The 9,723-nt window shown below is 46.7% G+C and overlaps 1 long non-coding RNA gene across 1 annotated transcript in view; it reads right to left on the bottom strand.

The window, feature by feature from the left end:
• Positions 1-7,268: 7,268 nt before the first annotated feature.
• The window catches only part of LOC109547133 (uncharacterized), a 92,880-nt gene continuing 90,425 nt past the window's right edge, over positions 7,269-9,723 (bottom strand). The window contains exon 4 of the long non-coding RNA XR_004528838.2: positions 7,269-8,163. This is a non-coding gene — a long non-coding RNA (uncharacterized lncRNA). The remainder of the gene's footprint in view (positions 8,164-9,723) is intronic.

Below are 9,723 nucleotides of genomic sequence, written 5' to 3'. Positions count from 1 at the left end.
GGTAGCATCTGCCTCCCAGATTGCTGTAAGCGGAGAGAAACCATGTGAAGGGCTTGACTGCTGCCCAGAGCAAGGTGGTTCTTTATACTGGTAGCGTTAATTATCGGTAACATGTGACAAGAAGAGACTACACGTCAGGTGCTGTTCTAGGGAGTTGTTTTAGCTAATTTAGTCACCACAACCACACTCTGATGTTCTATTTTACATGTGGGGATCCGCCTATGATCTCCATTTCACAGATAGGAAAACCTGAGGCTGAGAGAAGTGAGTAGTTGGCTGAAGGTCATTCATTTTTAATTAAACTTTTTTATATTGAGACAACTGGAGTTTTACATGCAGCTCTAAGAAATACTACAGAGAGATCCTAAGTGCCCTTTATCTTGTTTCCCCCAATGATAACATCTTGCAAAACTGTAGTACGATATATACAATGTATACAATCAGGATAATGACAGTGATACACTCAGGACACAGAACATTTCACACATGAACCCCAACGTTCAGAGCGGCATTATTTACAATTGCCAAGATTTGGAAGCAACCTAAGTGTCCATCAACAGAAGAATGGATAAAGAAGATGTGAGATGATGATAGATAGATACATAGAGAGATAGATACACACAATGGAATATTACTCAGCCATGAAAAGAATGAACTTCTGCCACTTGCAGCAACATGGATGGACCTGGATGGTATTATATAGTGAAATAAGTCCAATAGAGAAACACAAATACTCTATGTTATCACTTATATGTGGAATCTAAAAAATAAAACAAATGAATGAATATAACAAAACAGAAACGGACTCTCAGACAAAGACAACAAACTAGTGGTTACCCGAGGGGAGAGGAAAGGGGAGAGGGGCAATATAGGGGTAGGGGATTAAGAGATACAAACTACTATGTATAAAATAAATGAGCAACAAGGATATATTGTACACCACAGGGAAATATAGCCACTATTCTGTAATAACTTTAAATGGAGTATAATCTATAAAAACACTGAATCGTGTTGTATGCCTGAAACTAATATAATTTTGTAAATCAACTATACTTCAATTTAAAAAAGGAACGCAGAACATTTCCATCATCACAAAGATCCCTCAGGTTGCCCTTTGAAATGACACCCACTTCTCTCCGATCCCTAACCCCTCCTTAAACACTGTCTGGAGAACTTTCCTTATCCATTCTTTTAGGTTAGGTCTTTTGGGGGCAAATTCTCTTCGTTTTCCTTCATCTGAGACTGTCTTGGTTTCCCCTTCATTCCTGAAGGATATTTTCACTGGGTTCAGGAATCTGGATTGATACTTCCCAGGGAGCTCTTCGTCATATCGTTCCAAAGCCCCCATCCAGGCTGGCTTCTTCTCTCCACCTTCCAGAACCTTCTTACATTTGTTTTCTATTTAATGCCCAGGGTTTTGGGTTGTGCTTTGTAGGAGGAATAGGGAAAAGTCTGTCTACTCCATCTTCCTGGAAGCAGATGTCCCACACACACATTTTAATTAGTGATAGAATCTGGGTTCAAAGCCAGGCAGTGGGGGCTCAGAGCCCTTGGATGTAATCACCAGGCGGATTGCCCCAGACCAGGTTATTCAGGGTGCTGCTCTCTGGGGACTGTCCCCCTACCTTGTCCTTCCTTACCACTGTGAAGTCCTCGGAGGTTCACAGGCCAAAATCTCTTCTCAAGAATGACAGTTTCAGGACTTCCCTGGCGGTCCAGTGGTTGAGACTCCGCACTTCCACTGCAGTGGGTGCGGTTCTATCACTGGTTGGGGAACTGAGATCCCACATGATGCGTGGTACGGCCAAAAAAAGAAGAAGAATGACAGTTTCAAGTCCTGTTGGTCCAGCTCAGACATCTTTGCAGGAGGTAGACAGAGACCTCTCAGGGGTCCTAGTTCATGTTCTGTTAGACTGTGAGCCTCGCCATTTAAATATGCATGAGGTCCACTTACAGAAGACCAGAAACTTGTTCTTTCTTTGCATTCATCCATTATTTAGTAAAGGTAGGTTACCAGGAATACAAAACCATAAATGCCTTTTAAAGTGTGCTCTAACTTTGTACCAGGCACTTTGCCTGGCACTTTACACATTGGCCACGTCTTGGGTGACATTTCTAATCTTCTCCGCCTCATGTCTTATTCTAGCCCCTGCTGGGGGAGGGGGAGGGTGTAGGCTTCCATCAGTCTCATGCACACGTACCCTGATGGTGCCCTACCTCAGGCCCCATGCGCATTTCTCACTTCCTGTCCCCAGGTGCCTGGGGGACACCCACTCAGCACCCATTAAGATGAGAACTGGAAGTGTAGGGCAGCTAGCTCCCGTGGGGCAATTCTTGGTGGGGCACCTTCTGTCCTGTTTTTATTTCCCTTGATCCTCCCTCTTCCTTCCTTTTTTTTTTTTTTTCGGTACGCGGGCCTCTCACTGTTGTGGCCTCTCCTGTTGCGGAGCACAGGCTCCGGACGCGCACTCAGCGGCCATGGCTCACGGGCCCAGCCGCTCCGCAGCATGTGGGATCTTCCCAGACCGGGGCACGAACCCATGTCCCCTGCATCGGCAGGCGGACTCTCTACCTCTGCGCCACCAGGGAAGCCCTTCCTCACTCTTGAGTAGACATCATGCTTCCATCACCAGCTCTGCCTCCTTGTCAGGTGGGGGAGTTTTCTTGTCCCTCCATGGTCGAGCTGGGACTGTCATGGTGCAATGGAAATGAGCGAAAGGTGGTAACATATACTAAACTAGGTAAATCATCTCAGGTTTCAGTATAATGTCACCTTTTCCTTATACTTTTGATTTTAGTGTGCACAGAGGAGTGTGTCCTGGGAATCATTAACTTACTGAGCTCACTGGGCAGGATGTGGGCCTCATGCCACCAGCGTTTTATTGTTTGGGGGCATGTCTCATGCTTTTTTGCATGGTTTTGTTGCTAAGCAAGCCTGCTTGGTTTTGTGGTTAAGCAAACCTGCTTTCTTGAGTGATCATTAACTTATAGGGGTCTCCCATACTTTTTTTTTCTACTTACAATTCCCTAGTGGGATTAGCTATTTAATCACCTACTTTGTCCGTTTACTCTGTCCGTATCACTGACTCGGTGGCAGCATTAAGGATACAGCATTAAGGATACTCCCCCTTACCTCCTGCAGCTGCCCAGTGGTGGGGTGTGCTGAAAAGCCAGCCTGGGATCTAATTCTGGGGTAGAAGGACTACAGAGAAAACTGAATGCATAGCTGCAGGGGGGCCTCCTATGATAATCAGGGAACTCAGGGGCAAAGGGCAGGACCCTGAGGCCCAGGATGAGGACAGTTGGATGAACTGACCTGAGAACACTGAACCCAGATTCCTCTAAACCACCAGGTTGGCAGACACAGCCCTCTCCCCTCTTTTAGAAAGAGGAGCTCCCCTTTGCCTAGAGACCCTGCCAAGCCCTTTCCTGAGGCCCAGAAGTTGAGCCCCTCGAGCTCCCCATTGCCTGCAGGATGACATCAGGTCTCAGCCCAGCCCAAGCAGGAAAGTACCATTGCTGCTCTGGGTAGAGGCAGTTTTCACTCCAAAGGAGTCTGAAGACCCAGCTAAGAAGCAGGCCTGTGTGGGTTTTCACCAGTGAAATATAAAGATGGGCAGGGAAGAACTCGCTGACGTAGGGGCACCCACGTGTCACCTGGCAGTTAGCATCTGGTAAGGATACCTGGAGCCCCCCTAACACTCTGCTGGGACGGCTCCTTGAAGCTCAAACACAATGATGTTCTCTAACAAATATGGTGGAGATGCTGGAAATGTTTGGGCATAGTGCTGAGAAAGAGGCCAGGAGACTTGAGGGCAAGAAGGCTAACTGGGTTTATTATGTGAGATGGGTGAATCCATCCTTCACTGAGGCTGTACGTGAACACAGGGGGTGGAGGCGGGGCGGGGGGGGTTCAGTTAGGACGGAAGGAGAGTAAACCGGCATCTTTGAGGAATATGGGGGCAGCTGTCCTCTGCAGGCTACAGTCATCCTGAGGACTGCTTTCTAGGGCCAGTCCTTTTTTTTTTTTTTTTTTTTTGGCTGAGCCACTGTGTGGCTTGCAGGATCTTAGTTCCCTGACCAGGGATCAAAGCCGAGCCCTCGGCAGTGAAAGTGCAGAGGCCCAACCACTGGACCACCAGGGAATTCCCCACTAGGGCCATTTCTGGTACCCAATGTCTGTGCCTGGATTCCCCCAACGGTTTGTGTGTGGATGGTTTATTTGGAAATGTGATCCAAGAAGGAGTGAGGACCAAGAGAAATAAACACCGGATGGGAGGGAAACCAATGCAAGGACCTGTTATCCTTCTGATAAGGGTGGGAGATGCTGCCCCGGAACCACAGTGTCCAGTATCGATGGAGATGATGGATTCTGGCCACGTGGCTGTGCCTTGTCTGCGAAGGTCAAGTTGATGAGTTTACCCAGATAGACAGCAAGGCTGAGTGCCAAGCTGGGGACGCCCTCATCAGCCTCTGCCTCAGGCTCCGCTCGGGGGGATCCCCGACTCAGGTGTGAACATGACCTAATTCCAGTATCACTGATGCCCCTGCCCCTTTACAGGTGAGGAAATGCAAGCTCTGAGAAGTCACCTGACGGAGGGGTGAAGACAAGCCCCCTGGCCACATTCTGACCTTTCTCACCCCGAGGTTTTGCAGGACGAGGCCAGGGGAGTAGCAGCCCAAGCAGGAAAGTACCATTGAGGGGATCCTCTCTGACCCCCTACCTATGTGGCTCCTCTGTGGTTTCAAATTCCACCGCTCGACAACAGACTTGTCACCTGTCATAGTGCAGAATCCATTATTATTATCAATAGCGGTAACGGATCATTAAACAACAAATGCACTAATCTCATTAAGTCATTTATTTAATTAACTTATTTTAATTCATGTAATTAGTTAATATGATAATGCTTTCTTTCATCCAAAGACAGCCTGCAGACTCTCCGAGCTCCCTGTATTACTAGTAATGGATTTTCACACGTTGAGAAGGAAGAAGTTTGGGGAGTTGCTCAGTCACAGAGTGGCCTGGTGGGGGGTCATTTAGCCTACAGGGAAGCCCACGGCCCTTTATCTCCTTTTATCCCTCAATGTCAATGCCACCCATCCTTCAGGACTTGGCTTAGGGGTCACCTCCAGCAGGAAGCCCCCCACCCCACCCCACTGTCTCCTGGCTGGGTTAGATGGCTGTCTGTGCAGCCTGTGTCACAACTGCAGGCTGATGCCCCTCCCCATTAGAACGCATGTCCTTTCAGAGAAAGGGATAGATTATCACAACAGCGACAACCACAAACACGGCAACTACCTTCCTTCACTGAGCACCTACTCTGTGCCAAGCATCTTCCTAAGCATATTGCAAAGATAGTCACTTCTTTTTAAATTGTATTGAAGTAGAGTTGAGTTACCATGTGTTAATTTCTGCTGTACAACAAAGTGACTCAACTATATGTATATATATTCTTTTTCATATTCTTTTCCATTATGGTTTATCCCAGGATATCGAATATAGTTCCCTGTGCTATACAGTAGGACCTTGCTGTTTATCCGTTCTCTATGTAATAATTTGCATTTGCTAATCCCAAACTCCTAATCCAACCCTCCTCTACCCACTCTCCCTCTTGGCAGCCACAAGGCTGTTCTCTATATCTGTGAGTCTGCTTCTGTTTCATAAACATGCTTGCTCATTTGTGTCGTATTTTAGATTTCAATTCCACATACATATCAGTGATATCATATGGTATTTGTCCTTCTCTGACTTACTTCACTTAGTATGATAATCTCTAGACCCATCCATGTTGCTGCAAACAGCATTATTTCATTCTTTTTTATGGCTGAGAAATATCCCATTGTATATATACACTACATCTTCCTTATCCATTCATCTCTTGACAGACATTAAGTTGCTTCCGTGTCTAAGCTATTGTAAACAGTGCTGCTATGAACATAGGGGTGCATGTACAAGATAGTCACCTTTGACCCTCACTCCAACCCTGAGAGGTGGAAATGGTTTCCTTTTTGGGTTTTTTGGTGTTTCTTGGAGAGGGGGGGGGGTTGGATTAAGGAAGTGGAAACTTAAAGACAGTAAGAAAACTTGCCCAGGGACACCCTTCGGAACTGGGATTCAAGCTCATGTCCAGATGACCCCAAAGCCAGCTCCCTTAACTACCATGCTAGGCTGTCTTATTCATTCTGGAAGTCTCCACCGCTAGCATGAGGTCTGTTTACTAAATGCTTGTATAATGAGCGAATGCCTCAAATGCTCATGACACGAGAAACACAAAGACCCCGTGGTTGAAGGAGAAGTGGCAATGACAGGCTTAGAGGGGTTCTGTTATTATATTGATCATTTACGATACTGTTGAACGACATTAAAAATTTCAGTACTGTGGATAGGATTGCATTTTATTCTAAGGCTTAAAACCACACTCAAAAACAATAATTCTATTAGTTGTTGAAAACGGTAATAATCCCAGTGAGTATGAATTTTATTGCTATGGTAACTGTAAAGCCCAGAGATAATAAACAAAAGGTTCCTGCATGTTGTGGGGAGTATATTTTGTTGCCCATACTCCATCAGGCATCATAATTCCATTAATAGTTAAAAATTGTAATAATGCCCTTGACAATAATTTTTATTGCTATACCTGTAAAATACAAAGATAAGAAATAATTTTGTCAACTGGAAAGTGGTGATAATAACTCAGTTGTATTAGTGAGAAGCCTGTGGTTTGGTTTCAGTGTGACTAGCATCTTGACTGGGGGGAGGAACCTAACATCTGAAAGAGTCACTCAAAAGCTGTTTGGAATAAGTCCTTCCTTCCGTTTCTAGTGCCTTCATGGCAGGGAAAGAATGCACTCAGAAACAGGTTGATGGCGGCCCTGCCACTACCCTGTGATCTACCCTGGGGCTCAGTCTTCCAATCTGTTAAATGGGACTATGTGGATTCTATTTCAGTTTAGACTGATATCTGGGGATACAGCCACACATCATGCTGGCTCTGACCACATGGGGCTTATGGTTTGGGAGGAAGACAGATATTAACACTATTCACACACATGATTTTTTTATCAGTGAGGAATCTGTCAAGAAAACAGAAGCCACTCTGTGTATTCCAAGTATGAAGGGATTCAGGGTAGGAAATCTGAGGTTTGCATGATGCTGGAAGGCAGGGAGCCACCCCTGATGAGCTGGTTTTCAAGAGCTCACCCAGAGGCCACTGGGAAGCTCCCATGAGCCACCTCAGCCTGCAGCCTTGATGTAGGTGCCCCTCAAGAAGCCCACCTGGGCGCTGCTTCCAGCCTCACGTCTGCACACCTGTCGGCTGCAGTGCCTCTGGAGAACAATGGCTCTGTTTCTCTTCCACGGATCACATGCCCCCCAAGTGCCTTGTTGGCCAACTCTAACCCAGAACCATCCTGGGAAGGGGATTCTGGGAAATGGCAGCCCCAGGCTTCACTCCACACTGAAAGGGTGACAGTGATGCTGAGCTGGCCACAGGCAACCCCATATAATAGGTAAGTTATCACTTGATTAGAGTCTGGAAGGGCAAGCTCAAGGACCAGGAGGGATGTGTAAGGGGGGGACCTGGGGGACATTAGGGATTCTGGGAAGGCTTCCTGGAAGAAGTGTCATTTAACTTGAGAACCAGAGGATGAGTAAGACTAGGTCGAGTGAAGGGAATAGTGACAGGCTGAAGAGGGGAGAGAATTAGGGAACAGAATTCCAGGCAGTGGGAACAGCATGTGCCAAGTAGGGCTTTGCTTTCACTGGCAACCTCTGGGGAGCTTCTCCTGCAAGTCAGCAGCAGAGTCCCCTTCAGTGAGCTGGGAGTGGGGTAGGGGGATGACACAGAGGCTTCTCGAATGCGATGATAGAGTTTGCTCATGTCACCAAGTGTTATCATCCACAGACTTCACCAAAGCACATAATTTTTTTGATGAAAAGTTTTTCATGACTATAGCATCTCAGAGTGACTAGAACGCTGACTCATGTTTCACAACGTATATGCCTCGTTTAATTTATTTTTGACAGTGTTGTCATGTTTTTGACAATTAAATAATTTCCTTCCCCTGCTTAGGACTAAAGGTCACAGAGCCCTCCATGACTCCTCCCACCTAGACACACCTACCTTCTTCCACATAATCCAGGTCTCAGTTAGGAAAACACTGAAAAGACAAAACAAACAGGACCAGATATTTGGGGGTGATGTGGAGGGGGAGACAGGGAGAGCTTGAGTTCAGTTTTAAACATGTGGATTTCATGGTACGCTGGAGACATCCAGATGGAGGTGACAAGTGACCATTTCTGTACTGGTCTGGAACCCTGCAGAGAGGGCTGGGCTACAGATAGAGATTCTGAAGACGTGGGATACAGGTGGTAACTGAAGGCATGACGGTGGGTGGGAAGAGCAGAGCAGTTAGGAGGGAGCTTTTGGGGAACACTGACACTTAATGCCAGATAAGGGACAAAGGACAAGTGTCCAGGGAAGTGGGAGGACGGCCAAGACACTACTGCATCGAATAAGCCAACAGAGATGGACTTTTCAGGAAGGAGAGAGAGAACGAAAAATATGCACATTTAGCAGCGTGGAGAACACTGGCGACCACAGTGAGAGCGGCTTGTTGGGGGAATCCAGACCGGCGTGGGCCAAGGAGGGAGGAGAAAGAGGACATATAGGCACCCAAGAGGAGGAGAGAGGCAGGGTGGCAGCTGGAGGGGAGCGTGGGCTCAAGGTTGAGGTGGAGGTGTTTGTTTTCCAAAATAGGGGTGGGATTTGAGCACATTTAAAGGATCCAAGAGAGCAAAGGGCAGGAGAGAAAAAAGGCAGCCAAAGCAGAAATGGGAACTACGCTAAGGCAAGCAGGATGCGGGGCGCATTTCCAGCAGCGTGGATGGACCTAGAGATGATTCTACTAAGTGAAGTAAGTCAGACAGAGAAAGACAAGCACCATGTGAAATCACTTACACGCGGAATCTAAGATACGACACAAACGAACTTATTTACAAAACAGACACAGAAAACAGAACTGTGATTGTCAAGGGGGAGGAGAGGTGGGGGAGGGATGGATTTGGAGTTGGGGGATAGCAGGTGCAAACTAGTATATATAGAATGGATAAACAACAAGGTCCTACCGTCCTATGATAAATTACAATGGAAACGAATATGAAAAAGCATGTGTACATATATGTATAACTGAATCACTTTGCTGCACAGCAGAAATTAACACAAATTGTAAATCAACTATATTTCAATAAAATAAATTTTACAAAAAAGATGCAGGGCACAAACTTAAGGGGGCACTCACTCCTTAAAGTGCAGGGGCATTGCCCAGCCCTGAGAGCACGCACCTCCTTAATTTTGTACCCAAGGAGCCTGGCTGGCTTCACCCTGAACTGAAAGATCTTGGAGTCCTGGAAGTGACAAGCTGTGGAGCACAGGGGTGACTCTGAATCCTGCTCCTTCCCAAAGGGGACGTTATCGTCAAACTTTCAGGACTTGAAAGATCTGTAGAGCCCATCTACTTCTACGGCTTTTCAGACTGTCCTTAGGTGGGAAATCTTCCTTCCTCCGGTGGGAACTGGGAGCCAGGAGCATTGAGCTACAGATGCTGCAGCACCAGGGAGCACAGAAGCCTGGAGGCTCCACGGGTCACTCTGCAAACCTCTGGTCTAGTTCAAGGGAATTCATCTGTGAATTCACTGCAAATTTCAGTCCAGTCTCTAAG

This window comes from Tursiops truncatus, chromosome 11 (genome assembly GCF_011762595.2).
Source record: "Tursiops truncatus isolate mTurTru1 chromosome 11, mTurTru1.mat.Y, whole genome shotgun sequence".
Taxonomy (NCBI): Eukaryota; Metazoa; Chordata; class Mammalia; order Artiodactyla; family Delphinidae; genus Tursiops; species Tursiops truncatus.
Note: the sequence above shows the minus strand (reverse complement) of the source record. Positions and strands in the feature narration are given on the sequence as shown.